Below are 25,166 nucleotides of genomic sequence, written 5' to 3' on the forward strand. Positions count from 1 at the left end.
AAACAAAACAGGTGGTTGGCTGGAGTAGCCCATAAGCCATAGTTTAGAGGTGTTTCCTGGGTTCTTGTTTTGTTGTGTTGTGCATTTTTGGTATTTTGTTTTTGAGTGTGTTTTGGTTTTGCTGTTCTAAGTGGTATCTTTTTATGAAAGTTATTTTGAGACAGTTACTGCTACTGTAGAGAAACACTATTGATTTCACTATTGACCTTGTGTTTAGCAAGCTTGTTTCCTGATTCTATTGGATTTTCTAGGTAGATGTTTCTATCATCTGCAGATACTGGTAGTTTTATGGCTTACCTTCCAATTTTGATAAACTGATTTTTTTCTTTCTTACAACTTTGTAGGTCCAAAGTTGTTGGATGGAGGCATCTTTGCCTTGTTCTTGATTTTTAAGGTTTCTCCAAGATTTCTCAATTAAATATAGTATGTGCTTTAGGGATTTGGCATATAACCTTTCCCATAATAGGGAAAATTCTTTTTTATTCCTGGTTCGTGGGGACTTGTAAAAGATTTCTGAATTATCAAATGCATTTTCTGCATCAGTTGAGAAAAGAGTATTATTTTCCTCCATTAGAATTTTGGCATCAACATTCATAAGCGAGCCTGTAAACAATTTTATTTTCCTCTGTTTCCCATGTCCAGTTTGGGGAACCAGGGTTCATTGGCCTCATAATATAAAATGGACATGTTTTTTACCTTCCAGAACAACTTATCTAAATAAAAATGAACTATTCCTTTAAGACTTTGGTAGAAATTACCTATAAAAACATATAGTCCTGGAAAGGTATAGGGAGTTTTAATTGCCATAAGATTTTTTAATTTTTTTAAGATTTTATTTATTTGTTTAACAGAGATCACAGGTAGACAGAGAAGCAGGCAGAGAGAGGGAGAAGCAGGCTCCCTGCCAAGCAAAGAACCCAATGCGGTGCTCCATCCCAGGACCCTGAGATCATGACCTGAGCAGAAGGCAGCGGCTTAACCCACTGAGCCACCCAGGTGCCCCTGCCATAAGGTTTTTTAATGTTTCCTGTTCTTTTTCACCAATCTCTTAGGTGAATTTTAGCATTTTAAAAATTTTTTTCAGAAAATAATCTAGTCATTTAGGTTTAAAAAAAAAAAAAGGTTTTCAAATTTAATTACTAAGAGTTATTCATTATGCTCTTTCATTTTTAGCCTCTATTTTATCCATAGTTCTAAACCTTCTTGACTTAACAGTGTAGCTCATTTCACTTCAACATTTCTTGTTTCTTGATAAATGCTTTGAAAGCTATAAATTTCCCTCTAAGTAAGGACATTGCTCTGTGTCCCACAAAATTTGACAAGTAGTGTTTTCATTGTACTTCATTTGAATTTCATTTCAATCCTTTACTTATTAACCAAGGGGGTTTTAGTATGCTATTCAGTTTCTAGTCTCACAGGAATTTTAAGCAATTATTTTATTTTATATTCTCATTTTATTATATTATTGTAGGTGAACATAGGTTTTTAATATTGATACTTTGAAATTTATTGAAGCTTCCTTTGTGGCCTACTACAATGTCAGTTTTTTAAAATGTGCTCAAAAAGAATGTGTCGGGGCGCCTGGGTGGCTCAGTGGGTTAAGCCGCTGCTTCAGCTCAGGTCATGGTCTCAGGGTCCTGGGATCGAGCCCCGCATCGGGCTCTCTGCTCAACAGGGAGCCTGCTTCCCTCTCTCTCTCTCTGCTTGCCTCTCCATCTACTTGTGATTTCTCTCTGTCAAATAAATAAATAAAATCTTTTAAAAAAATGTTTAAAAAAAAAAGAATGTGTCAAGTTGAATTTAATTACTATCTAATGGCTGAAGATTATTAGTTTGTATATTTAGACCTCCCATGTCTCAGGTTGTTTTTATTGCTTGGTCTATAAATTTTAGAAAGGGGTGTACTTAAACACCATAATGTTATGAGTAGTTTGTTCTTAGATACAAATATATTAGCTATGTTCTTAGATACAAATATATTCATGATTCCTTTTTCCTTCTGATTTTGTTTTAATTTTTCCATCTATACAAAGACTTTTTATCCCCTAGACTTTTTGCTTTTCTGTTTTATAAATATTGAGAATGGTTTCCCAGATTCTGTTGGCTCACAGCTACTTGATATGTCTTTCCATTTTTAAAATTTTCAGTCTTTCTGTACCCTTTTGTTTTATTTTTTTTTAGGTAGGTCCTATATTGTTTAATCTTATTTTTAAATTCAATTTAATGTTCTCTGGGGTTTTTTAATTGAAGTATAGTTGACACTCAATGTTACATTAGTTTCAGGTGTACAACAGAGTGATTAAACAAATCCCTACATGTCTCAGCACTCACTATGGTAAGTGTAGTCACCATCTGTCAATACAATGTTATTACAATATTATTGACTACAGTTTTCATCTCTGTGACTTATTTATTTTGTAACTGAAAGTTTATAACTCTTAATCCCCTTTATCTATTTTGCCCATCCCCTACCCCCTCCCCTCTGGCAACCACCAATTTGTTCTCTGGATTTATGAGTCTGTTTCTGATTTGTTTTGTTTTAGATTCCACATATAAGTGAAATCAGAGGAAGTTGTCTTTCTTTGCCTGGCTTATTTCACTTAGCATAATATCCTCCAGCTCCATCCACGTTTTGCAAATGGCAAGATCTCATTCGTTCTGGAAAAAAATGAAAATGCTGTTTTGAAAAAAACAATGTTCTTTAGTTTTTAATAGTGACTGTAGAACATTTACATTGATTACAATTACTCTTGTATTAAGACTTACTTCTGATATCATATCTTATGTCATCCCCCTAGGACCTTTCTTTCCTTTTCCCCATTTTTTCCTTCCTAGTTACCAACGATAGGTCAAGTTTTCTTCTGGAGGAGGGACTAATGTAGCTATTACACATCCCTTAATTAATTATTTAGCCAAACAGGTCTTTAAGTGGGTATAAAAGTTAGCTTCAGAGAGGTTTTGGTCATTGACAAGGTGAACAGCTAACAGGCTGCTGGCCCCATGCCCTGAGAGTCAACCACTGAGAAACCTCACAAATGATAGGAAAGGATGGAAGTAAGGACTTAACAACAACAAAATCCTCTTTGCACTGCTTTGGGAGGCTAGAAACAGTCGTGAATCTGTGCCTCAGGAATGGTGGCAGCCTGGGTCAGTGGACAGCAGGAATTAGATTGAGGAAGAGCCTTTAAGTTATCCTAACCTTTTTCCACATTCTCCCAATATGATCATGTCCCTTTACACAGAAAAGGTAGAAACAGCCTAGAATGCCAATGTCAATGGGGTTCTCTCGAGGTAGCCCAAAAGCATTCTTGCAATCAGGAGTCGATAAACAGGTACGGATTGTCCAGGGCCACACAGGCAGTTACTCCTCTCCTCTTCCACCCTAAATTCCCAGGCCCAGTAGTTTAGGAGACCATCACCTCCCAGTGTGGCTTCCTTAAGTATTTCTTAAAGGATTTAGAAGGATTAAAAGAGTTGCCTTGTGGAGTGGTAGCAAATGGAGGTGATCAGCATTAGTTCTGTGGTTTCTGAGGTTTTCCAGACTTGGGCTCATCTACTTTTCTCTCTTTATGGTGATCACAAGGGACATAAACCTCGAGCCTGGGCTTCATCTATTCCAAATATACATTACTAGACACAGTATCTGGTACCAAAGGAACATGAGCACATTGGTCAAAATAATTTTATCTCTGAGTAATACAACATTTACAAAAGAAAGAGCAAATTAAACAATGTATACCATATGAACCAGGACTACTGGAACAGACAGCTTATTAAATATCTTCGAATAGATAAGGAAGGTTATTTGAATTATGAAGCAATAAAAGAAGACTTTAAAAAGAACCAAGTGAAAATGTTAAGTGTCAAAAATATAATCATAGCAATAAAGATCTTAATAGCTAGGATATGTAACAGGATGGACCCAGCCAAAGACCAAATTACTAAGCTAGAAATCAGATTGGAGTACTTTGCCATAAAACAACAGAAAAGGACAAGGGAAAAAAATGTGAAATAAAAGTCAAGTGATATTGAGACTTAAAGTGACAGAATCCTGATAACAGGAGTCTCAGGATGGAAAGCAAAATGTGTGTGGAGGCAGCAAACTACAGCTTGTAGGAAAAATTGAGCCCATTTTTTAAATAAAGTTTATTGGCAAATAGCCACACCCTTTACATGTGGTCTATGGCTGCTTTCATGCTATCGTGGCATATTGAGTAGTTGCTACAGAAACCACATGGCCCACAAAACTTCAATATTCACTATCTGACCTTTTGCAGAAAAGTTTGCTCATCTTCTCTGACTACGTAGGAATTAACACCCTAACTGGTGGAATGAGACAGGATCACCATAATGGACATTCTCATTCAGAAAGAGGAAGAATGACAAATACATGGCATTTACTGGTCCATAGCAATCCTGAAACTCCCTAGGACTGTGAGGGTCACCTGCTTTGGAAATGCTCATGGCAGGGAATGGGTGTCAATCTCATCTAAATCTGAAAGGTAGCAGGGAAACTCCATCTAATCTGGTAATTATTTTGGGAAACATTTCTGTGGCATCTGATTTCATAATTAAGGAACCTAGATTATGAAGCTATCTGAATGATTCTGAAGCTGCTTGATACTTGCATACTCTATTAAGAGAATGTTGAGGGGGGGCACCTGGGTGGCTCAGTGGGTTAAAGCCTCTGCCTTCAGCTCAGGTCATGATCTCAGAGTCCTGGGATCGAGCCCCGCATCGGACTCTTGCTCAGTAGGGAGCCTGCTTCCCTCCCTCTCTCCGCCTGCCTCTCTACCTACTTGTGATCTCTCTTGTCAAATAAATAAAATCTTTAAAAAAAAAAAGAGAGAGAGAGAATGTGGGTGAAGGAAGTTTGAGAAAAGACTAGGACTAAAGAGAAAAAAGAGAGAGGGCTGTAGAAGAGAGGCATGGCAGGAAACAAAAACAGTGAGCGCATTCCAGGGACCTGGGGCTGGGTTCCTTCTGACATCACAGGGTAGGGACTTAAAGGCAAACATGACACCAGTAGACTCTAGATTGTTCCTTAAGGTGCGTTAGATATCTTGTTGCTCCCAATTCCTTACCCTGATAATTTTAGGAACACTGGGTCCCCACACCCTACTTTCACCTACTATGAAACCCACAAAACCAGAAGTTCATTACTAACTGGTGAACATTCAGAGCCCTGAACTGTCTAAATTGGTGCATTTGTCAGATTCTTGCTTTATAAGTATTCAGTAAGTATTCACCAGAACACACAACCACCTCATTCATTAGCATTTGGGACTACAGAGGTGACAATAGGCTGTCTTGAAAGACAACTTACAAAATTATAGCTCCTTAAATATATGCTTGTGACTACAACAAAATCAGCCATATTTTGGGGCACAAGTCTGGTAAGGTTTGGAAATTTCAGGAAAGAGTAAAAAATAATTGAAGTCTCTCCTACTTTACCTAAAATGAATAAATCAATGTGAGTTTAATAAGTGTTTTTAAATCAGCTGCAGTTTTCCTTTTCTGAATGGAGGAACAGTTGCCTTCCATCAGTGTTGAGTCCTTGACCTAAGAACTATAGGGTTCGAGCTTTCTGGGTGTGGAAGAACCAGAAGGAAAAGAGAAGGCACGCACACTTGCAAATTGACTCTACACTTGCAAGACTCCTCTGCCTTCTCTAATGGCTTCCGGAACTTTCCAGACTCCTAGAAGTTCGTTCAAGATTTTGGCACTCTACAAATTTATCCCAGATCCCAGAAAAGGAAATCTAACTTCAGCTGAATTTTTGATGAAACTAATTCTGACTTCAAGGGGTGTGTGTGTGTTTTTTTTCAAGAAAGAGACAAAGAATAGTAAATTGTGAGGGAAGCTCCATATCCCCCAAAGTAATGTCAGTCAAACTAAGAAATCAGGGCAGAATTCCACAGAGTCACTCAGGACACCATTCTTTTTCCTTCTGCCGTTCCTACAATCTGAGTTCAAAAGCAGGCAGTTAGCTTTGAGTTTCCAACTGGAGAATTATTATACTAGAGAATCACATTAGCATCTCAAATTAGAATCAGTTAAAAGAATTACAGATGTCATAAAAATTCGTGTTTGTCTGCATTTTTTTTAGCATAAATATTTAGTAACCTATGGTCTGGAAAGATTCTTCTACATGTTGTTTTAAAAAGAACCAGCCAGGCACCTGGGTGGCTCAGTGGGTTAAGCTGCTGCCTTCCGCTCAGGTCATGATCTCGGGATCCTGGGATCGAGTCCCGCATCGGGCTCTCCGCTTGGCGGGGAGCCTGCTTCCCTTCCTCTCTCTCTGCCTGCCTCTCTGCCTACTTGTGATCTCTCTCTGTCAAATAAATAAATAAAATCTTTAAAAAATAAATAAATAAAAAGAACCAGCCATTTTATTTTCAGAGCAAAATCTGAGGGAAAAAAAAGGAAATAACAATTAAAAAAAAATTCCTACACTTCTTCATATCAGTGGAGATGCAACATGGGGGCTTAAGGGGGTAGGAGAAGAATAAATGAAACAAGATGGGATTGGGAAGGAGACAAAACGTAAGTGACTCTTAATCTCACAAAACAAACTGAGGGTTGCTGGGGGGAGGGGGGTTGGGAGAAGGGGGGTGGGGTTATGGACATTGGGGAGGGTATGTGCTATGGTGAGTGCTGTGAAGTGTGTAAACCTGGCGATTCACAGACCTGTACCCAGGGGGATAAAAATATATTATATGTTTATAAAAAATAAAAAATTAATTTGAAAAAAATTCCTACCTATAGATTCCCCACAGTTTAACAAGAAAAACTTCATGTGCGTTATTTATGGTATAAAATTTTTCCACCAAGATCTGTTTTTACTTTAAGGGGGAGGATGAGTACTTGCTTTCAGTTTAATGTAAATTTTCTCTCCAATTATAGCTCACTTATGGAGACTTTGTCCTATGGCTGAGCTGACATGCTGACTCATTTCACCAACAGTGACTTAATCCCCAAATAAGCTGCCCCTTTTCTCTCTTCCTTTCCCTCCTAGCCCTGGAGAACCAGGGAGAATTCACCCATAGCACAATAAGTTAACAAGGTAGTCAACCAAAGTTCAGAGCAAGTTTTCCCACTCTCAGCTGGCGGTCGGCCACTCCATTCTGCCAGTGCTCAAAGCTGGCTTCTCAGAAAATCTATTCCAAAACTGGCACTTTACCTCAGGAGAATTTAGTCAAAGCATTTGGCACATCAGACTGTCTAAAACACAAGGTTAAGAGCTCAAAATAGCCACACTATTCCAAGACTCTTAAATTAAGGAACAAAATTATTAAAAGATTCTGCTACCATTGGACATGAAAACCAGACCCTTCCACGAGGTAGCTAGGCAAGACTGCATTTCCTCTTGATACATGAACAAATATTTAATAAGTACACACACTATTCCTCCACTGCAGGAATACAGAGAAAAACGGGACATGGTCATCCCTATCAAAGACCTTAAAATTTAATTAGAGAAACAAGACATAAGCACATAAAATTAAACCCATTTAGAAAGTAGAATATAAGGCTTAGATTGTGGCTGCTTTAATTATTCTACACACTCAATGTCCAGTTTGCAAAATGTGAAAAGTTAACTATGTTCCTTCTTTAAAACATTTGTCAAGGGCACCTGGGTGGCTCAGTGGGTTAAGCCTCTGCCTTCAGCTCAGGTCATGATCCCAGGGTCCTGGGATCGAGCCCCGAGTCAGGCTCTCTGCTCAGCGGGGAGCCTACTCCCCCCTCTCTCTGCCTACTTGCGATCTCTGTCTGTCAAGTGAATGAATAATTTTTTAAAAAATGAAACATTTGTCGAAGTCTAATATACACATAGAAAAGTACACATATCGTATGTATATTGCTCCAAGAATTTTCACAAACTGAACACACCCCAGGAACCAACACCTAGGTCAAGGACAAGGATATTACCAGCATTCCGGAAGCCTTTCCTTTTGTTCCTGTCAGTCACTAGTCTCCTCTGAGCGTAACCTTTATCCTGACTCACAGCATGATAAATTCATTTGCCTCTTTTTATACTTCATCTAAACGGAATAATGCAGGATGTATTCTTGCGTGTCTGTCTTCTTTTGCTCAACATAATGTTTGTTACAGATACTGTGGTGCCGAGCTGTAGTTCATTCTCATCACTCTGCGGTATTCCCTTGTATGAATATTATAAAATGCATTTATCCACTTCCCAGTTCACAGGCATCTGGGTATAATGAGCGGTATTGTCATGAACATTCAAGTTCATGCCTTTTAGTGACCCCATGTACACATTTCTGTCGGAAGCATAGACACCCGTGAATGGGATTGCTGGCCTACAGGATGGGCATCTGCTCAGCTTTAGCAGAGACTACCAGACAGGTTTACAAAGTGGTTGTACCATTTGACCCTCCCCCCACCCCCAGCAGTATATGAGTGTTCCAGCCAGCCCACACTTTGGCCAGCTTTCCGTATTTTCCACAGGACAACCCTCTGACAACACACTGATAAAGAAAGCGTGTCTAGAGCAGAGGCTAACAGAGATTTGCGACGCAGCCCCCAGATGGCGGAGAGATCGCTTCCTTTAAAGAGAGCCCACTGGAACTGTGGGGGCTCAAGTCTGACTCCAGAAACACAACTCCCCTCCTTATCCCCAGGCCCCATCTTGCATGAACTTATCAGCAGCATACACATCCGCAATCTTCTCCATTGCAAAAGAAATTATTTTTGTCCTAAAGCAAAGAAACAAATAAGCCAACAAAGAAACACAGATATCCTTGAACACAGAGACCAGGTAACAGAAGCACAAATTCTTCCTGGGTGAGGCCAGTTGTATCAGGGAAAGACACAGGGTTTATCTCTCAATTTATCTACTGATCTATCTGATACATAGGTTCTTACAATATACCAGGCCCTCTTACAACAACATTTGAGATAAACATTATTATTATTATTATTTTACAGGTGAGGACATTGAGGCATGAGGAAATTGAGTAAGATACCCAACCTCATCCAGCTGGTAAGTGACAAAGCAGAGATTCCAACCCAACCAAGCGTGTCCTGAGGTCCATGCTCTTGACCTCACATTATGCTGCCTTTGTTTTTCTAGAATACTCAGGCCTTGAATAACTGCTCATCTCAACTAGTGTCCTGTGTTCCTTTATATCTTCCCCTTAATATACCAAGATGTTTCCTTACTTCATATGCCCAAATGTAAAGCAACTCCTTAGTATTCCAAAGAGAAAATTCTGTCTCCCACAGATTGGAGCCTATCTAAATAACAAACTTGTAGCCCCGTAGATGAAGTAATCAGATTGTCTACTTATAATACTGTACTTTTCTAATTTCACACACACATTTAACATAACAAATTAAATAAAATAATGTATTGTTAAAATAGTGGTTTTTTTCTGAACTCATGAGTCAGGAAATTATTTCTCTTGGACAGGCTCATTTAGCTGTACCTTAGTGTCTGCACTGCCACTGTAGTTATTTTTTTTACTTTTATTTATTTATTTTATTTAAATTCAGTTAATTAACATATAGCATATTGTTAGTTTCAGAGGTAAAGTCCAGTTATTCTTCAGTTGTATATAACACCCAGTGCTCATTATATCCCGTACCCTCCCTAATGTCCATCAACCAATTACCCCATCACCCCACCTCCCTCCCCTCCAGCAACCCTCAGTTTGTTTCCTATGATTAAGAGTCTCTTAAGGTTTGTCTCCCTCTCTCATTTTGCCTGTTTTTCCTTCCCTTCCCCTATGATCCTCTGTTTTGTTTCTTAAATTCTACATATAAGTGAGATCATATGATAATTGTCTTTCTCTGATTGACCTGCCTCACTCAGCATAATACCCTCCAGTTCCAGCCACATCGTTACAAATGTCAAGATTTCATTTTTTGATGGCTGAGTAGTATTCCATTGTGTGTATGTGTGCGTGTGTGTGTGTGTGTATACATATATATACATATGTATATGTGTATATATATATACCACAACTTCTTTATCCATTTGTCTGTCAGTGGAAATCTGGCTCTTTTTTGGCAATTGTGGACATTGCTGCTATAAACATTGGGGTGCAGGTGCCCCCTTTGGATCCCTGCATTTGTATCTGCTCAGTGGGGAGTCTGCTTCTCCCTCTCCCTTTGCCTGCTGCTCCTCCTGCTTGTGCTCTCTCTGTCTCTAATAAATAAATAAAATCTTTAAAAAAATACTCACGTAGAGGGTGGCAGTTCCACTTTCCTAAGGAATAGCTTAGAAAGAAGGGAGAGAACTTCACGTCTGAATTGGCTCTCTTTGGCTAAATCCAAATCCACAATGTTACTGAACTACACTTTTTAAAATTTAACATTTATCTTAAATTTATCTTCATCCTTTCTCCTCTTCACTTCCCCCAACCCTGTCCTCCATCCCCAGACCTGACATCTGGCCATTTGGCTCTTTACACAGAGAGAGTTCTCAAACTTAAAGTCATTGGCCAGAAGCCAAGGAAATAACAAGCAGAATACTGAAGAGTAACACTAAAGCCAACAAGGGCAGCCATTTATTGAGTTCATACTATGTGTTTGGTGCCATGCTGTGCCCTTTCAGCCTCACAACAATAGTGCACTAGACTGTTGTCTCCATTATACAGATAAACTGACTAAACCCCAGAAAAATTTAATATTTTGCTTAAGACCATAGACCTATTATTAAGTTGTCTGTATTAACCAGACCTGGCTACTTCCAAAGCCCCCATTCTAAACTCTATCATTGCCACCAGACACATATACAGGATCACTCTAATGAGAACATACTAGATTTATTCTATAAACGCAAGTATGTAAAATGTTGTCAAAGATTCAAATGCAGGTGATGGGGGACAATTTTGCACAACAGAGGTACCCAGTCTTGATAATTCTGTACCCATTTAGATCTGGCCAGATTTCCAAAGCCTGGACACTGTGAGCGGACCACCAACTCACAGGTTTCTCTAGAGGAGTGAGCCCCGTGCTCGGCTAAGGACAAGTTTGGAAAATTCACATCCGAAGGGCAAGCTATGTGTGCCTAATGGCTAAGCACCATACCAAACTTCTGGAGGCTTCTGGTTAAAGAGCCAGAGTCCCTACTGAAATAGCATTTGGAGAACTCGTAAATAATATAAAGTAGAAAAATGAGAGCAACGGTGACCTTCTAAATCTGTTGGATTGTCGTCATCAGAACTCCTAAGATATAGAAAAGAAAGGGTAAGAGGCATATGGTGTTGTAGTAAAGAGCAAAAGCTTTGGAGTTAGAAACCTGGCTCTGCCACCAGCAGTATGACCCTGCACAGAACATGTGTCCTCTTCACGTGTATTAGAGGTTAATAATAATAACTTCTATAATATCTACAGAGTTTGGGGAGGAATGAACTAGACTCTATGTGTAAAATATTTAGCACATTCTAGTGTGTGGGAAATCGCTTAATAAATGATCATCATTACTATTATTTTGTAAACATCTTCAGCCCAAGATTAAGTGGCTGGAATGTCCCTTCTCACTGTATTTAAAGGCTCTAACGGTCTCCCAGGAAAAGGGGATGAGAGGACAGCTCTGGATAATGGGAAGGAAGAGCATCCCCCCTTTTCCTCATACTCCCTGCTTCTGAGTTTGTTTTGTCATACAGTAACACTGCTCTCAGCCCACTCAATGCCAAAATTCACATCACCATCTGAAGTAACATCTTCAAGATGAAAGGAAAAACAGATAAAAGGATGCCAGTGATGTCTCCATTCAAGCCATGGGAAGGAAATGTGCCTTCTCCCTGCCACATAGTAGCTCTACAACTAGTATGTTGATTGGGAAAATGGTCTAAATTTAATTTAATCATCTTGAATGATGCTAGACCTATTTTTCTTGCCAACTTATAAAAACTTTTTATTATGGAAAATTTTTAAACAAACAGAAGTTAAAAGGTACCCCCCTGCACCTATAACCTAGTTTAAAAAGTTACCAACTCACATGTTTCATACCCCTATTCCTATCCCCTCTCCTTTTAGATTATTTTGAAATAAATAACACTAAAAAATTAATAGTTATTCCTTAATGTGGTCAAATATCCAATAAATATTCAAATTCCCCCATCTTGTACTTTTTTACAATTTTTGTTAGTATCAAAATAAGGTCCATACTTTGTAATTAGTAGTGTCAAAAGTTCAAAAATAGCAAAAGCAAAAGCAGTAAATCACTGAGGTAGCAATTAGTAAAAGATTATCATATACACACCAAAAAGTTTGTAAACTGGGAGCACTCAAACCAGAACATGGAATGAGGTTCTGGGGTATATTGTTACAAAGCAGCTTATATAGTGAGAAAGCAGACTATTCTTCACAGTGATTGCTTATGAAACTAGAATTTTCTTGAATGATAGGGGAACTGGTCAGTGGTTACCTTATATCAACTTGGGAAATAGTTTAAGCTTTGCTTATGGTTTCCAGAGGCATAAGCAAGAAATGAGTGGGGTCAAGTTCACCTTGCAAAATAAGCTAAATTAAGCTTTGTTTATATGAATGAACTACTTTTGTCTGCTCAGGGAATTCTCAAGGCTGGTCTCCATTTCTTTTTTATTTCAACAATAGATAGGTCTTTTGAGACATAATTTCTAGCTTCTAATTCTGTCTCTCTCTTCCTCTCTCTCTCTCTCTCTCACACACACACACACACACACACACACACACACACACACATTTTTCAATGCACTTCTGTTGTTGAAGAAAGCCTGTTGCTTGTCCTTAGAGTTTTGATATTCTGGATTTTGCTAATTGCATCCCTATGGTATCATTTAATGTGTTTCTCTGTCCCCTGTAAATTGGTAGTTAAATCTAGAGGCTTGATCAGATTCTGGTTTGATATTTGACAAGGAAACTGCATAGATGGTATTTTGTACTCTCATCAGGGGTGGCATATAGCCAGTTGCTGCTCTTTTTGCTGTGCTAGCCATTGATTATCATTGTCCAGGTGCAATTTTTTTAAGACAAGATTTTACTATGATTTATTCCAAGACTTTTTAGAAACTAGATTTGACTTGATTAGGACCTAGACATCAAGGGCAAGGATCTATCCAATTTAGAAAAGAGACTGTATCTTATTCTTCTTTATGTCCCTGGTGCTAATAGCATGGTGACATCACAGGCACCCTAAAACTGTGGGTCAAATTAAATATATATTATATATATATATATATATATATATATATATATAATATATATTAACCAATATTTCCTCTAGAATGTAATGTGTACCCAAAGAAGTGTGTACTTTTCTACTCTCCTCATTAGCTCTTAAAGAGTCAAAGACTTCCCCACTACCCCAACACCTAACCCGCCTGTTTGTCAAAATTTAGTCATTAAATTCTCTTCACATATATAAAAGAAGAAATTGCCACACCTGCAACTGAGTGACTGCAAAAGGCTAGCATGAGTTTCAATTCTTTCATCACATCTGCTTAAATTTCCTCATTAAGACTTCAGGTGTTATTTTCCCAACAGCATTACCTGGACTGTGTATGCAAATGACATCCCTGCTTACACAATTGAGCATTTTGGACAAGATTATATTTTCTTCCCCTCTGTGATGAGAAAAAAAAAAGGAAATGTGGTTCACACAATGTAGATTGGATTCTCTTGTTCTACTTTTTTTAACAATTCATTGTAACGGTACCTGGCAGGACTCATGTCTGGGGGGTTCTTGATCCTATTTTTGCCATACTCCAGCCTCTCTCTGGATCTTGCCAGATTTAGACAAAAGGACCAAATCAGCATTTAGCAAAGGTCAAAATAGAAGCTGGTTCTACACACAGAAGCAATCCTGGTTTGTTTCTAGCTTGGGTTCAGCTGTGACCCCTCATTATCAAAGTCCTCTGAGAGGTTGTTCAGCTTCATTCTCTCTCCCTTCTCCCATCTCATCTCCTCTTTAGCCTTCTGCAATCCGATTTCCACACTGACCCCTACCCAGCCACTCTTGCTGGTAACCAACGCGCCACCTCAAGTAGGCTTTCATGACTGGTTCTTATCTCACATGATGGTTTTGCCATTCTCATGCTGTTCAGCAGCTCCCTCCTTTTAAAACACCTCTTCTCTGAGTCTACACCCATTCTCTTTCGACCTCTCAGAGTGCTTCTCAGTCTCATCTGCAGCCTTTTAAATACTGGATTTTCCTATTGATTTTGCCCAAACCTCTCCTTTTCTTACTCACTCCCTTTCCCAACAATTTCATTACCAAGTCTAGGGGGAAGACTACCAGATCTACAGCACTTCCTCTGTCCTTGTCTGGAAGTTCAGACTCACATCTCTGCTTGTACACTGGGATAGCTTCAAAAAATGGCCAAGCGGCACACATCCAGATAGAATTATTACCTCTCCCACCCCCACTCCTTGCTTTCTATTTCTGCCCTCTGTAACCTGTGGCCATCTCAAGCCCCTCTCTTCTTCCCATTCCCCACATCCAGTTGGTCATAGGGTTCTCTCAAGTTAGTACTGCAGGCATCTCTGAGTCATCACTTCTGCCCCTGTGGCTCTACTCTGCCTAGTTTATATTCTGGCCTACTTGCACCCAAGCCATCCCAGCAGCCTCCTGATCTTGGGCCAGTTTCTCCTCCTCTGAATCACAGTGATGCCACCGTTATTAATATCTTCCTGAGACACACAGTAGGTAATATGACTTCCTCCCGAAAGACTCCCACTGACTTCTTCTATAGGCTGTAAAGACAATAACATCAAAAGCGCTTGGTGATGCGGACCCAATTTGTCTTTCTAGCCCCAGAAGTCAAAGTAAAGAGTTTCTGGGGCTTCCAATAGAAGAAGAAATATGAAGAAAGATAGAACTTCTGCAGGAGGTAGTAAGGTAGTAAGTAAGGTAGTAAGCAGCAAAAATGCTACTCTATTAAAGGGAAGCCAAAGAAGAGATGCAAGGAAGGCCAGTATTGTCATGTAAGGGGGTGATAGGTTCAATCCATAGGATGGAGAAAAATCATTAGTACGAGTTAAAACAAAATTAAACATGAATTTAATAACAATGCTATGTTAATTTCCATGTATATTACCTATCCTTGCATACGGCTTCTCTAAACCTAATATTCTACAGCAGACCCAACAAAATCGTCCCAAGTTGGCTAAGTGTTCTTATTTCTATTTTAGGCTTTCAATCCCAATTGTTAACAACTCTATTACATATAAGACTTCCTTTCAGAGCTCCTTGGAAATGTGTTACGGAAATGCTGCCTATTTCCCCTCTTACTCCTTCCCCAGCATTTCTCCAGCTTCTAAAAATAACACCTCAGATGCTGCTTTGTTCACTGTTCTAGTTCCCACCTGAACACCTATCATGTTCAGAGCCCAACTGGGACATATCATTTTCACTGGCACTGTGTGTGGGGGTCTCCATTTCTTCCTGCTCATGTAGCATTTTTTAAAAATGAAGCTTAATGGTCCTGAGGAAATTCTTTTCTGCCATGAGAATGAAAAGGCTACAAATCATTTTTCTCCTCTGATTTCCACAGTAGCCTTAGGAGACATCTTTGGCAGCCAGCGTAAGAGCTCTCCTATGTACACGAGGAGGGAAAATGAGAACAATAACAGTAAGTGGTTGACAATATTTCTTTGAAAACTAAGACTTGCTGTGTGCCAGGCACTGTGCCAGGCACTTCATGTGCATAATCAAATCCATCATCAGATCACTCCACCAACTAGGCATTCTTACACTCCTCATTTTTCAGACAAGCAAATCAAAACTTGAAGGGGCTAAAGAACTTGAACTGAGGTAACAAAATCAGCAAAAGCACCCACTTTCAGAGCTAAAGGTGCATGGCACCATAACGCATGCTCTGTATGCAGAAAATCCCATATAAATTTTGAAATAGAAGCCCATACCTGGTATAGTAGGTTGGGTTCTCTCAAAAGCAGACCCAGAAACAAGGATTAGAGTGTCAGTGCTCTGTATACAGAGAAGGGAAGGAAGCCAATGAGAGATGTGCATCCTCCGAGGAACTCTAGGAGACAGCCTAGAGCATGCCTCAGACTTAATCCAACCAGTAGGCAAGGCAACTGAGACATTTCTGCACAAACTCTTACGTTAGTTATTGGTTAAGAGCTGCTGTTGGCAGCACTCGTAGCTTGCTCTGAGCACAAGGTATGCTCCCCAGTCAGAAAAAGCCTTCAGACAGAGTCACAGATGTTCAACAGAAAGCAGCCTATAGCAAGCAGAGGAGAGCACCGAAGGATGTGGGCAGGACACCAAGAGCCTACATGCATATGGCCCTGGGGCCAAAAGAAGGGGGGAAGAGCAAAAACCCCATTCCCTGAACCCATTCTTTTAGTTATACTGCTTTCACCATCCTCCAGACCTAGCTTAACCAACTGGGATTTCTCAGCCCTGGTTTTCACCATTTTTTTTCCTCAGTAATTCTCTCTTTTCTGTCTCCAGCTGAGCACTATGAACTTTCAAGGAGATACAGAAATGACCCCTTTGGGGCCACTACTTCCAGAAACAATGGGACCCACCATGGCACACCAGAACTTTCTACCTGCCAGCACTACCCCACACTATGGAAATCTGTACCCTCCCCCAAGATAAAAGATTTTTCATACTATCTCCCTAGGAGTTCAAAAACTAGATACTCAGTCTCCAGATTCCAACTTTTGGAGACCAACATGAGGTCATTTTCAAAGGCAGGATCCTGTGTCTGAAAAGAAACAAACAAACAACAATAAAAAAAAAAACCCTTGAGGAGGGAAAATAAGAACAATAATAGTCAGTGGTTGACAATATTTCTTTGAAAGCTAAGATTTTAAATAGTCATTCAAGATTTTACAATTCTAAATTCCTTAATGAAAAAACAAAACCAAGACTGCTAAAAACCCCTTCTTTGGGGTTAATAACGCTCTAAATAATGTTATAGGTTGGATGTTTTAGTAGGGATGATAAATAGTAATAATAGTCAAGAGTTCCAGTATGTTCATGGAACACAGTGTACCCAGCCATCAGGCTAGCTCAGTATTTCTCACTATAACCCTAGGAGAGTTTTGCAGATTAAAAATCAAAAGCCCGTGCGTATGTCCATCAGCACAGCAGAAGCACCCATTCTTACATGTCCCAAGATTTATAGGCTTTAGACACCACTCACACAGATGGAATGACAAGTGGCTCAGATTAACAATAGCCAGGTCTGGGAAAGAGGGTTCTAGACAGGCTCAGACAGGTAGGGGAGATTCAAATTAGTTCTCTTCTCTTTCCTGTAATTCCCAAGTTATTGTCACGTCAGCTTTCATCATTTTCTTCAAAATTGCCTTCCAACGTTTTTCCTCCTTCCATTCCTTTGCCTCCCCCCAAAATAAGAAAAAAAAATCAAAAGCCTACGTGGTTAAACAACTTGTCCAAGGTCACATAGCAAATAAAAAGCCAACCCAGGACCCAAACCTAAGTCTGATGCCTTTCTAGCATTCCCTGGTGCCTTTCTAGCATTCCCAATGGCCCAGGACCCACTGCCATATAAACAGTAAAGAAATTCTTGGTAAATAATGGGCTACTTTCATAAATGTGAAATAGGGGGTACTGCAGAAGGCCTGAAATATGAAAATACCATGAAAAATGGTTGATTTTTTTAGTGGGTGCTGCTGTATTTACCATGAGAAGGCAAACTGATAATGTCATCTATACTTGTTCTTAGAAGGATATCTGGTTAGAATGGGAGGAAATCTGAGATCGTCTAATCACCAGCTTGCAGAACTGGGGTCCAGAGAAGTGCAGTAACTAACTTAAGGACACTCGGCTCACTGGTTAGCCACCAGCTATGATGAGACCCTGGTTTCTCTGACTTTAGATCTGTAGCTTTTTCACTCACCCCACCAGACTGCGTCTTTTCATTCAAACTGCCCCCTTGGGCAATCACAGCTGGTCACAGTGTTTAGCACTGATGCAGATTTTGATCAGTTCCACTGCTCTGCATTTCTGACAATTCTCAGAAATGTTTTTCTCACAGGCATTTAGGAGAGTGCTATAATAACAGTTTTTTTTTTTTTTTTAATGTCTTTCTCCGAAAGAAATAACAAGCCAAAGCTCCAGGCTCTGCTTCATCATTACATAATACTTGTCTGGGATGGCAAATCACTTGCAAAAGGACAAGGCCTGGGGGAGGCGAGGGTGGGTGTGAATCTTCTGTGGCTTCTTGAGTAACATGAGGCGATTTGTCATTTTAGTGAGGCCAGCGCCTATGCTCTCAGATCCATAACCAGTCAGGCTCATTTTGATTATCTTTGAAAACTCACCGTTTCTGAGGCTATCCCCGAATTGGGGTGGAACACAATGGTTGCAGACAGACCTGTTTTTCTCTCTTCCCTTCCATCCAAGTAAGAGAACAGTCTAATAATAAACCAAAGTTCTAGAACTTGAATTTGAACTGAAAAAACCTCCGAATATAAAACCTGCTTCTTCGTCCTGCAAATGGGAGGGGAAGGGAGAAGTCAGGGCAGGGGACTGGTGTATTTTCTGTGAAAGTGCGCCCTCTGGTGATAAAGTTAGGTAAAGACGGGCTCTCAGGGGACGTAAACAAAATTATCATACCAAAAAGAATTTTTTATTGGAGGGAGAGTAGGTCTATAGATAACTCATTAATGTTCAACTTTATAGTCATAAGTTAGTGGATATGGAGGACCCACTGAGAGATGTAACTTATGTTCTTATGGAGATTTGCACAAGAGAGATTGGAAATACTTCTGTTACTTGGGGAGCTCTCCAAATACCTTGTTGCTGGGCATATTTATGGAGAGGCGAAAATAAAGCAACTCCACAGGGCAGCAGTGTAAAGATTGGGGCTATGTATGTTAAACTCTTACCAAAATAGTCAAAAGTAGCGTGAGGTCCCTTTAATTTGGAAAAATGGACAAGAATTCCAGAGCAAATAGAGATACTTCTAAAAAGTGATTTGACTAAATACGAATGAGGAATTTTTTTCTTTAAAGACAGCACAATACGCTATGCCTTACTGTGGAAAATCCTCCATTGAAGGGTCTTGTCTTTCTACCTTTTTGCCTCCTTGTAAAAGCCTGCAATCTGGTGCATATCTTTCCTTCGGTATTTAGATTGAAAGGGCAGGAGAGAAAGCCAACTCCTTTATTAGGCATTCCACTCAGCAATATTCTGTCCCCTGGCTCCTGCTTGCATTTGATAAGGAACGAATTCCAATGATCTATGACTAGCTGCTGGTAGCAAGAGAATTTTCCCTCACAATTCTTTTTCTTCCTTATTCAGTCTCCCCACCGACCCACCCACTCCTAATTCAGACCACCTCAACTGCCTCCATTATTCATGCAAATCATTCCTCACCACGCTGTGCACAAGCACCCACGTTTAATTCCTTAGCGATGCTCAGTTTAACCTCTTGGTGCAGGAGAAATACAAAATCAGATCAGCTGCCTGAGTCTAGCGCTCACGGGGCTGCACCCAGGTTTTGCAGTTCCCACTCTGAGCCAATCCAGCAGGAGCCCATCAGCAAACAGACCATATTACATAAGGCAGCAGCCAGGCCAGCAATGAGACCAGGAAGGAAGATCACACCACCACTTCACCCACGTCCCTGGAGAATCTCCACCAGCCCCTTGGGAGAAGCAAAGGCAGCCGTCTGTAGCTGTGCGTACATTTTGAGCCAGGCGGTGAGAACACGGCTAGGGAATAGAATCTGGCTCTCCATCTCTGTATTCTAAAACCGAAATACTTCGCAGAATTCATGTTGCCTCAGGGGAATACAGAAACGTGCTTTGCCCTCCTTTGAGATTCATTAAACTCTTTCTTAAGGATAACCGTGTGCTGGGGATGGCTTTAGCTCATTTGTCTTAGTACCTGGTCAGCGCGTGTTTGTTCAGTGACTGGGGCGAACAGAACAGCTGTGATCACAGGAGGGTAACCCAAATTCGTTCTTTCTGCTCCTTGCCTGAGCGTTTCTCGGTTGGCCGCTCTGTGGGAAGAAAAGAGGGCATCGCGAGAAATGGAATTCCTCTGCGATAACCTGAATCCTAGCTGCTAAGGCTCTGCGCTACATTTAGGGAAGTCTAATCTCGGACAGAGATTCGGTTTGAGAAATGAGCAGGCCGGTGCAACCTCTTTGCACTTGGAAGGAGACTGTGATAAGAAAAACAGAGACCAGAACCGAAGCCGTTTTTTCATCCCTGTGATCTGAGCGGATCCTAAGTGGGTCTTTGCTCTTTGTCTCTGCTGTGCAGTCAGCTGATGCTCATTCAATTTGGGGCGGGTGATAGCAATAACAGAGCTTTGCTTTTAAGTGGAAATAATATTTTCCTACAAAGATATCACACATTTAGTATGCAACAAAACTCCCTTCTCTCACTTTTGAGATCAATTTATATTCTAAGGATGTTCTCTCGTTAGATGTTTAAGATAGTACTGCATCGTAGCACAGACATAATTTGAATTTTAAGGCGGAGAGGAAACAGGGATGAGAGAGAATGGGAGATGGGGAAGGGAGGAAAAGAAAAGGGGGGCGGAGAAAAGTAGGAAAGTGAAAGAGTCCCGGAATATTTACAAGTATGAGGGAGAGCAAGTCCTTCTCTAAGAGAGTATCAATTCGTTGCTGCTAATGGGCAGTAAGACAGGGCTAATTAGGGAAAGCTAAGGGCTCATGGGATCTCAACAGAATCTGAGGTTAGGGCCATTTCTTCTATGCACAGCCCCCTCCTCCACTGAAAATCTGAGCTGACAGTAATGACTGATGTAAAGGGAGGTGTCACTGATGTGACGATGTCATACATGGGAATCGCGTGGGAAGAGAAAAGGCTGAGGACCCCTGGAAATAAGCAAGGGAGAAAGAACTGAAATCCCTTCACTGCAAATGAAAGACGGCAGATCCTTATGTGAAGATGAAATACAGAAACCCTCAAAGAGGAAAGTAAATCCAGTAATTGCCGTTGAATACCGGCAATCCCTCCATCCCAAACTAGATAGTAAGACAACAACTCTTTGTTCATCCACAGCACCGTGTCATTCACAGGGACGGTTGGTCATTATGTGGCTGTCACTGGGCACAGAGGTGGGAGTCTACTTCTTTCCCCTGATGAGCCTTCAGAGAGTCTTACTATGTAAGTGTGGCTGGATGGAAGCTGGCTTTGGTTCAGTGATATCTCCAGCATTTTTTGACTAATAATTTCTAAATTCTGCAGCAAAGGTTCTCCAAAATCTTAATGCTAAGTTGAGTTCACTTTACAAAGTTTTGGACCTTTTTATGAGCCACACTTGTTGCAGCTCTTGTTATCCAGGAGGAAGAGGATGTTATTTTGTTGTTGGCGACAATGAGGTCGTGCAAATAAGGAGACAAAAGGGGTAAGATCTTCCTACACTGCAGCAATTTCTGGTTAAGAACTGATTTTATAAAAGGTTTTGCTTCCATCTAGTGGTTATTGTGTACAACTGTCTTATTCTGACAAGTGAAATGAATTGAACTAGATTTCGAAATGCCCCTATTCTGTGCAGGGAGCTAGTAATTAAAATACTAAAAACACTGCTAATGGTGATAGGACTCCACTGTTGATGAGCGCCCAGCATAGAGGAGGAATCAGCCACTTAAGGTGCTGTAAACAAAAGCAATACCAATGAAAATAATAGTAGTTAAAAATTCTTCTGGTTGCTCACTACTAGATATTGATCTAAGTGCTTTACATGTTTTATCTCACATAATGTTCCCAATAACCCTATGAGGTGCTCTTTTTAACCTCATTTTATAGAAGAGGGAGCTGAGGCTCAGAGAGGTCACATAACTCCCACAGAGTCACACAGAGTAAGTATGGGAGCTAGGTTTTGAATGAGGCCAACTGGCTGCTGCCCATTCTCTTACCATCATATGTTCACATGACAAGCACAATAGAAGAGATAGCAGTTAAGTAACTATAGGAATTGAGCCATGACACTGAAGATGGGAGTAAGAATTGAGAGCAGGGGAGAAATCTAAAATGTGTCTAGGGAGTAGAACTAATGGATGTGGTGGACAATTGGATGGAGAGGAGAGAAGGAAGGAAGGTAGTAGAGTTTCTGGCTAAGCAAAATGGGAGATAGTAATTCATCAAAACTGAATTTTGAAGTAGACTTAAGTGGGAGGAGAAGGGATCAAGTTAAGACTCTCATTTATTATTTAGAACCTTAGAAGTGATGTGAAGCAAACATATTTCAACCAAAAAAAATGAACTTTAAGAAAAGACCTGTGCATAATTAGGAAAATTATTCCTTCATATCGTGAATCACTGACCTGAAAAAAACCTACAGGATTACAGTCATCCAATATGACCTTGTAAAACTTTTGGCATTTCTGCAATTGAAAACCTCTATTGTGAACTATACCTACTATACTATAACTATTCAAATGTTTTACTATAGAGTAAATAAAAAAGACCACTTCCTATAGCACCCCACATGATATGTTCCCATGGAATTTTTCATAAAACATTATTAAAGCTGGACACACCTTGAATTCAAGTATTCCCAGCTTCTCATTTCACAAATAAATTTATATTAAGAGAAATTAATAAATATTTTTGAGCACCTTCACTATAATAAGGAACTGAAGTAGTCATTGTGTGAGATAAAAAGACGTACAACACAGAACTCTTATTCTCAAGGTATTTACACTTTAGTTGGGGAAACAACAAAATAGGGGCTCCACTGGTCTGCTCAGGATCCATTCCACTTCTTTTGGCCACAGCACCCTGAATTTCTTTTGGGGGGGTCACTTCTCTTCCACTTTCAGGGATTTGTTGTGGGGCTGACCCCACCCCTGGTGCCATGTGATACGGTCTAGCCAGTAAGAATAGTAGCCTGCTTATATGGTGATGATAATTGATCCAGTGATGAATGGGCTCATTCATTAGTCCAACCAACAAAAGCAAATGAGGATCAGGCCTGGTGTTTTTCGGGAAAGGCTTTGCAGAAAAAGCATCTTCTTGCCACAGAGGTTGTCAAGCTAGTAGAAGGTCAGTCTAGAGCTTCTGGAGGTCACAATGTGAAGAAATTGTCCTGAGGTCAATGCTACCAGTGGAAGGTAGACTGAGAGAGGAAGAGACTTTGAAAGTGGATGGCAATGTGTGATCTGCTAAATCAAACTGCCTTAGAACTTTCCAGATTCAGCATTCTTTTTACTGTGGCTTCTCTATTCCCAAGCTCTTTATTTTGATCATCCACATGGTTAAGAAAATTTCCTCATTGAGTAGTTCTATTCCCTGATTGTCTCAAATCTGCCTGTTGCCTATTTAATTGAATGATCAGCTAGCTGGGTATAATAGTCTTGAGAACCATTTTCTTTCCTGCAGAAATTTGCAGACATTGTTCCATTGCTTTCTGACATTAAACACGGCTTATGACTATCAGATAAAATTACAGGATGCCCAGTATAATTTGAATTTTAGATGAGCAATGAATTTTTTAGAAGTCTGTTCCAAATGTTGCATCTAAACTTTAAAATTTAACTGGGCATTCTGTTTTTTGTTTTGGGGGTTTTTTGTTTTGTTTTTTGTTTGTTTGGGGGTTTTTTTGTTGTTGTTTTATTTTGTTGGTGGTCGTTTGTTTTTTGTTTTTTGTTTTTTTGCTGCATTTGGGCAACCCTAATGAAGCTATAGAAAAGTTGAAGGAAAATCTGATTACTTTCCCCTCTCCTCACTATGTAGAAGACTGACTTTTTAAAAAAAAAATTATCTGCATACCTGAAATTTCTTCTTCAAACTTGAAATTTAAGATTGGATATTAGTTCTGTGTCTTTTTCCCATGGTGCAAAGGAATTCCTTTTGATCTTAAAATTTCCTTTTACCCTCATTTACCTTCATTTTAAAATACATTTCCCTTATTCTAACTCTGTCTCTCTACACTTCAGGAACACAGTTGTCTAGCATGTTTAATTATCTTGTCTGTCTTCCATATCTATCATCTCTCTTATTCATCTTTTTACCTCTGCATATTCTGAGACTCTCTCAAATATTTTTCCATGCTTATTTTTAGCCCTAAATATTCTTCTCTTGGCTGTCTCAAATTGATTTATTTAAAGTACAAGGATAAGCAAATTTCTTAGCCTCTACCATCTCCCTTCTCTGTCGTCTTATCATCTTGTCTCCTACTTGTTTTGTTGAATTTATATTCTTTAGTCTTTTATAACTTTTAGTACACTTAAGAATTATCTTCCTTGTTTTTCCAGATTTAAGGGGTCTTCTGCCTTTTATTCATTCATTCATTTGTTACTGTGTTGCTATGTTTCTAGTTACCTTCCTTCTATTATTTATGTATCCACCCACTTACTTAGCTATAATATGATTGCATTATTTCCCTGCCATTTAATTTCATCTTGCTAATGCTGAATGTGAGTAGCTTTTTTCAAATCTGTCTGCTCAGAAGTTGTGTGGGTAAATTTTAATTGACATGTTACCCACTTCATGCAGGGTGAATCTCTTTCTCCCTGTTGCAGGGCTAGGTGATGCCTTCTGTTGTATAGGTGGAAGCCAGGTGAAGAGGGCAGTGGAGATAATTCACCTGGAACGGAGTTTCTCCTTTGTGAGGGAATCTGAAATTTGCTTTTTCCTCTGAGGCCTTATTAAATTTCCAGTGCTGGGATCCTCTTTACCATCACATTTGAAAGGGATTTAAAGATAACAAAGCCTTCTATACTTCAGAGGATTAATTTAAAGAGATAACATAAAGCCCTTTTTTTTTTTTTTTTTAAAAGAAAGAAAGTGTTATAGACTGCTTAGCACCATTCTCAGCCTGGCACAGCTACAGTTTTCATGGACTTTCTCTTTTCATTCAGATTGAAACCTTGAAAGCTTTTGAAATGTACCTGTGTGTGTGGAGTGAGGGAGGGCAAGGAGGAAGGTGAGTTCAGGACCCCTCCATTTTACGCTGATGTGCACAACACATGCTCAATGGAGGGAGGCTAGCCAATCGGGCATGTTTCATGTCAAAAGGACCACGATGTTAGCATAGCATATATTACATGTCTGCTTTGGTCTTAAACAAATTAATATTATGTAATTATTGCCATATTTTCTGTGTGGTTTTAGAGATGGGCCCTAACTTTCCAAGTCAGCCCTTATCTCTTTCTACCTCCCTATACAAATTCTCCCTTTCAGCCAAAGTGGCCAACTCACTGTGACCTAAATAAGTTTGAAATGTGGTCTCTGAA

At 39.8% G+C, this 25,166-nt stretch overlaps 1 long non-coding RNA gene across 1 annotated transcript in view; it reads right to left on the minus strand.

The window, feature by feature from the left end:
* Positions 1–18,334, minus strand: part of LOC132007319 (uncharacterized) — a 34,985-nt gene extending 16,651 nt beyond the window's left edge. The window contains exon 1 of the long non-coding RNA XR_009401305.1: positions 18,271–18,334. This is a non-coding gene — a long non-coding RNA (uncharacterized LOC132007319). The remainder of the gene's footprint in view (positions 1–18,270) is intronic.
* Between the last annotated feature and the right edge of the window lie 6,832 nt (positions 18,335–25,166).

This window comes from Mustela nigripes, chromosome X, assembly GCF_022355385.1.
Source record: "Mustela nigripes isolate SB6536 chromosome X, MUSNIG.SB6536, whole genome shotgun sequence".
Lineage (NCBI taxonomy): Eukaryota > Metazoa > Chordata > Mammalia > Carnivora > Mustelidae > Mustela > Mustela nigripes.